The sequence below is a fragment of the Triturus cristatus genome, chromosome 5_2 (genome assembly GCF_964204655.1).
Source record: "Triturus cristatus chromosome 5_2, aTriCri1.1, whole genome shotgun sequence".
Lineage (NCBI taxonomy): Eukaryota > Metazoa > Chordata > Amphibia > Caudata > Salamandridae > Triturus > Triturus cristatus.
This window is the reverse complement of record NC_140588.1, coordinates 1,067,560,197-1,067,566,341: the sequence shown is the minus strand read 5'-3', so window position 1 is coordinate 1,067,566,341 and position 6,145 is coordinate 1,067,560,197.

Sequence of the window (6,145 nt, the reverse complement as noted above, 5' to 3'; positions counted from 1 at the left end):
CATACAGAAGTCCAGGGATTATGAAATCTGAAGCGCTTCAGAGGTAATCCGACATTCTAGGTTATATCTGGGCCACAACTCATCCCAAGCAAGAGAGTTCATAAACCATTCCTGTCCCACACTGCACCTCTCCACAGCAGTCGAATGTACCCACTTGTTCTCTGTTGCACGTGCCTATATCACAAGGCGTATTCCCTTGTTGCATGGCGTGTGTGCCTATAACACAACTCCCTTGTTACATGTCATGTACGCCTATAACGCACGACGTACTCCCTTGTTGTATGTCATGTGTGCCCATAACACAACTCCCTTTTTACATGTTGTGTGTGCCTATAACACAAGACATACTCCCTTCTTGCATATCGTGTGCCTATAACAAAATTGGTACTCCCTTGTTGCATGTCGCATGTGCCTATAACACAGCTCCCTTGTTACATGTCATGTGTGCCTATAACACAAGGCATACTCACCTGCTGCATGTCATATAACACAACCGGTACTCCCTTGTTGCATGCCGCGTGTGCCTGCAACACAAGGCGTACTCCTTTGTTGCATTTCGAGTGTACCTATAACACACTGGTTACTCCCTTGTTGCATGTCGTGTGTGCCTATAACACAAGTCCCTTGTTGCATGTCGTGTGCGCCCATAACACAAAGCGTACTCCCTTGTTGCATGTCATGTGTGCCTAAAACAAAAGGTGTACTCCCTTGTTGCACGTCACGTGTGCCTATAACACAAAGCGTACTCCCTTGTTGCATGTCATGTGTGTAGGAAAGTAGGATTTGCTTTCATGGTTACCCCCACTTTTTGCCTGGTGCTAAGCTGTTACTGACTAGTCTGACTGGGATCCTGCTAATCAGGACCCCAGTCTATCTGCTTTCTCCCTTACATTGTTATGGCAAGTACTTAGGTACATCCCAGATTGGATACTGGGGAATCCTTATAAGTTAATAGTATATGGTACTAAGGTACCCAGGGCATAGGTACCCCAGAGGTTCCCCATGGGCTGAAGCATGCATTATGCCACCCATGGAAGATCATTCAAAATGGAACTACAGGCTTGCCATTGCAGCTAGCACCACCTACTAAAGATATAGGTTTCCTATATCTAGAGTCACTGCACTTAACACCTATAAGTCACCCCTATAGCAGGCCCTTGCAATCCTGAATGCAGTGTACTTGGTTCTAAGTGAGAGGGCACCCCTGCATGAGCAGGACACCCCTACAGTCTACTGAGTCCATTCTCCCGGGTTGTCAGTGAAGCAGCCATATACCATATAGAGGGGCAAAGCGTAATTACGCGATGACCATCTCGAAAACAGCTGCAACGGATCCTATCATGTTTGGTATCAAACATGTTGGAATCATACCCCCACACCACTAAACGGTGTGGGAGGTATGATTCCAAGCACTGGAATAACCCTCCGTTATGTTCTCAGTGTTACCGGTGCCAACCTTCTAGACCCAGACAGCACAAAATGGTTGCTGCTGACCAGAGACACATTTCTGCCCTCCTGCTTCTCAGCCAAACTCGAGCAGGGGAAGGCAGAACAATAGGCATCCTGTCACAGGGAGGTGTGACCACCTCCCAGACAGGATTTACTGTATTGGGACTGGGTGGGTGCGCTTGCCAGCGCCACTAAGTTTGCATGAGGGGCACATTTGGTGTCCCTGTGCATAGTCCAGTTCAAAACAGTCCTGGGAGCCATTGGCTTCCGATCTGGCACAAAATTGGACAAAGGACATGGGAGTAACCTCCCCCCCAGTCCAGACCCTCCCCTGGGAGGGTCCCCTGAATTGTCCCAATCCTTTCCTAAGGGTACTTAGGGGCTTACCTGTGGGTGGGTCCTGAGATTCGTCGTGGGATAATATTCAGATCAGACACCACTTCTTCTTCTACCATCTGGGCACTCTGGATTTCGCTGGACTTCGTTTGGGCTCGACTTTGTCTCCCTTCCAGTCTGTCGCATCGTCTGTGCCTGTGCATCCTACAGGAAACTTCCTAGGCCTGTGGGCATCAAAGACACCTCAAGGAATCTCCCTTGGAGTGAAGGAGTCACTCCACTGCATTCGCAGGCACCGCAACTAAGTCTACCGGTCTGCTGATCCTGAGCTCCTCCGGACTCAGTAAGGTTCTGCAACACAGGTGGTGCTTCGCCACAGCTCCCGAGAACTGCCCTGCCCTCTCACCAAGTTTGAGGCCAGTATCCCTTGTGGGGGTTGCAATAACCAAACCCCCATGCACCGCGTCAACTTGCAGTTGCAAAGGCTTGTTGGCTTCCTTCCGAGAAGATCTTCGGGCTCCAAGTAAGCCCAACCTCGAGCACCTCTAGTGACCAGAATCTTCAGCCACACCGTATCGTGTGCATCGTGGCCTGCATCTTTTGGTGAACTGCTCAAGGTCTTCAGTGCCTCCGGCCTGTGGGTCCTGTTGAGGGTCACTGTTAGAAATAGGATTTTTGGTAGGCTAAGGCATGTGCCAAAGCCAGGCAGAAACCACCACTCTAGTCAGGATAAGGGATTTACACTCCTACAATAACCCCTGCTCACCCCCTGGGTAGCTTAGAACGAGCAGTCAGGCTTATCTTAGAGGCAGGGTGTAAAGCATTTGCACATAATCAACAGCAATACAGTGTAAGCACTACAAAAGGACACCACACCAGTTTAGAAAAATATCCAATATTTTGATATACTTAAGACAAGACCAAAAACGATAAAACTCCACAATACAGTACTTAAAAATCTTCAGTTATCAAAATATGCTTGAAAAACAGTTCCTTGAAGTCGATAGCTCCGTCTGGGGCATTCACGGCATCGTGAGCAAACAAATCCAAACAGTTCTGGCTGACCGCGGCGTTGTGGGCCAGCTACGTTGTCGGGAAAAAAGACCCGCGAACAGTATCTTTTAGAAATGCAGGGCGTTGGCGACCTCTCGTCAGCTTCCGCAAGCACGGCGTCCACAGGTGTCGGTTCCTGAGGTTGGTGCAGGAGTCGTCGGCTCACTTGAAGTCACATGCGTTGCAGATCGAACTCCTCTCTGTTGAAGTCAGGAGCGCTGGCGTCAGCAGGCGTGGAGTGCTGCAGTGCGAAGTGCAGCGGTGCGGTGTGCGGTGCCCTCAGGTCGCGGTGCAAGCAGCAGCTTGGTGGCGGCGTCAGATGGTGTCATCGGTGAGACCAGGGTCGTGGGGTGAAGTGAATGCGGTGTTCGTCGCGGTGCTGGCAGGTAGCGGTGCAAGCAGCGTCGTCGTTGTTGCTGAAGCGCTGTCGTCGGCTGACGAACTGGAGTCGATGGCGCTGGATTCGGTAGGCCAAGGCTGGGGTGTGGGATGAGAGTGGTGCATTGTGTAACTTTACCAGCGGTGCCTTCGAACCACGGTGCAAGCAGTGGCGTCGTTTTTGGCATGGAGTGTCGTCGTCGGGGATACGAAGGCGTCGTTGTTAAGCGAGGCGGTGCGGAGTGCAGGGCTCACAGGTCCCGGTGCGAGCAGCGGCTCAATGGTGGTGTCAGCAGGCGTCGTCGGTGAGACCAGGGTCAAGGTGCGGCGTTGCGGCGGTGCCCTTTGCGGTGCCTTCAGAACACGGAGTTGGCAGTGGCGTCGTAGACGGCGTCAGGTAGCTTTTTCTTCTGTTGCAGCACAAAACACACAGTCCCCAGTGCTGAGAGCAGAGGTGCTTGAAGTCTTTGCTGTTCCTGAGACTTCTTGAACAGAGGGCAAGCTCTACCTCAAGCCCTTGGAGAAGCTCACAAAAGTAGATTGCAGAACGTTCAGTCCAGTCCTTTCACTACCCAAGACAGAAGCAGCCACTGCAGGCCAACACAGCAAAGCACACAGCAATGTGGTAGTTCCTCTTCGCAGCTTCTCCAGCTCTTCTTCATGGCAGTCTTCTTGGTCCAAAAAAGTTCTAACATTCAGGGGTCTGGGCCCCAATATTTACATCCCCAAATCCTTTGATCTCTTAGGCAGAGAGTGTCTGTGCCCAGCCAGAACCAGTTCTGCCTTCTCTGGTGTGACTTCCTGGCAATAAGTGGAGACGGCATGGTCAGAGGCAGACCAGGCTTTTTGAGGTGCAAGGAAATCTCCTCCCCCTTTCCCAATTGCAGCCCTTTCCTGACCCACCTAGACTATCTGGAGCCACTCCTGCTCCCCAGCCTTCTGTCAGCCAAAACCCAGACAGGCAATCCACATTCCAGCAGAGGCACACGGGATGACTGAGCAAGAAAATACCAACTTTCGAAAAGTGGTATTTTCAAACACAGAATGTAAAAATCACCTTCACTAAAAGATGCATCTTTAGATTCTGAGTTCAGGCATACTAAACTTTATTTTCCTTCCTAATTCCCTGGGCCAAGTTATGTTTATTAGATGTTATAAACAAACTCCCTATTCTGTTCTATGGGGAACAGGTAGCCTTGCAATAGTGAGAAACGAAATTTGCCGTAATTCACTATCAGGACATGCCACACACACCAGGGCATGTCCTACCTTTTACATACACTGCACCCTGCCCACAGGGGTACCATGGGCCTACCTTAGGGGTGGCTGACATGTAAGAAAAGGGAATGTGAGAGACTGGCAAGTGTGTGCACTGGCCAAGTCGACATGGCAGTTACAAACTGCGCGCAGACTCCGCAATGGCGGTTCTGAGGTACCTTTTCCGGGCTACTCACGTGGGTGGCACAATCAGTGCTGCAGGCCCACTAGTAGCATTTGATTTACAGGCCCCGGCACACTCAGTGCACTTTACTAGGGACTAACAAGTAAATCAGATATCCAATCATGGAAACACCAATCCATAACACAATTTACCACTGGAGCACTTGCAGTTTACCACTGATCAGCAAAAGTGCGCAGAAACACTACGCCAGTAAAAATAGAGTCAAAACTGGGAGGCCAGAAAGCAAAAACTCAGGCGAAACACGCCAAAAGATGCCAAGTCTAACAGTAACCTTTGTTTATTTTGGGCTCCCCTGATTGCTTGGGGCCTGGCCTGGCTCCCCTGCTTGAGGTGAGTCCCCTGGACCTTGATGGTCCCGACGTTGCTCCTTCTTCAATTCCAGTGTTGGTTGCTGTTGCCAAGGCTTGTTGGTGCTCCCACTGGACACTGACCCGTCAGCACTCAACATCCTTCGTGGAACAGCTCATGCATGGCTCCTTGTCTTCTCAGCATCGCCTGGTCCTCACACCTGCATAGTCAAGGTTATCGTCATCCATCCTGCAACACTCGACATTGGTTTGAATTTGTCTTCCAAGTCTCCTGGTCACTCCTCAGTGACATAGACTCGGTCCCCCCTTCTTGCATGTACCTCTCATCTACAATCCATCTTTGGATTCCACCGGACACTTTCTCCTTCTACAGCGGCCCTTTCCTGAAGTCCTCCTTTGGGTTCAACAGCGGTTTCCGACACCATTTCACACCTATGCATCTGTCTTCCCTGGTATAGGTAATGTGGGTACTAGGGTATCCACGGGTGGAGTGGCTCTCCAACCTTCTGTCTTCCACAGGGTTTCTTCAGGGTCCAAAGGGAAGGGTCCTTAATCTTTAAAAATCCAACCGCGACTTACACATAAAGTTGTACGGAGCACTCAGTTGTGTTCCCACACTGCACACGCTCTCTGTGGGGTCCCTATCTACTCACCTTGGATGGTTCCTTGGGTCCCCAGCACTTCTACATCCTCTTGACACTGTCTTAACCTGAGGCGTGGTTCATATACCACTTTCTAAGTATATGGTTTGTTCCCCCCACCCCGGGCTCACCGTGTATTTCGTGCTATTTACTGTATTTCTATGCAAAGTATTGTGTGCATTGTGTTCATCCCTGATTAGGAGATATCTAAACGTGTTAGAGAGTATTCTATAATAAATACATATTTTCATAAATACCTTGTGTGGTTATTTTTCACTTAATCTATACTATAAGATTGCATTGTGGTAAAACAAGCTGCTTTACGTTCCTTCTGGACTAAGCCTGAAGGCTGCTCTCCACAGCTACCACTTAGAGAGCTTTTTAAGGTTGTCTAAGACCTCTTAAATCCCCATCAGGGTTGTCTGGACTGGTGCAAGGTGCCCACTTAGATTAGTGGACATCATATATCAGGCCAGCTTCTCACAATGTGTGCCTATAACACAAGGTGTTCTCCATTG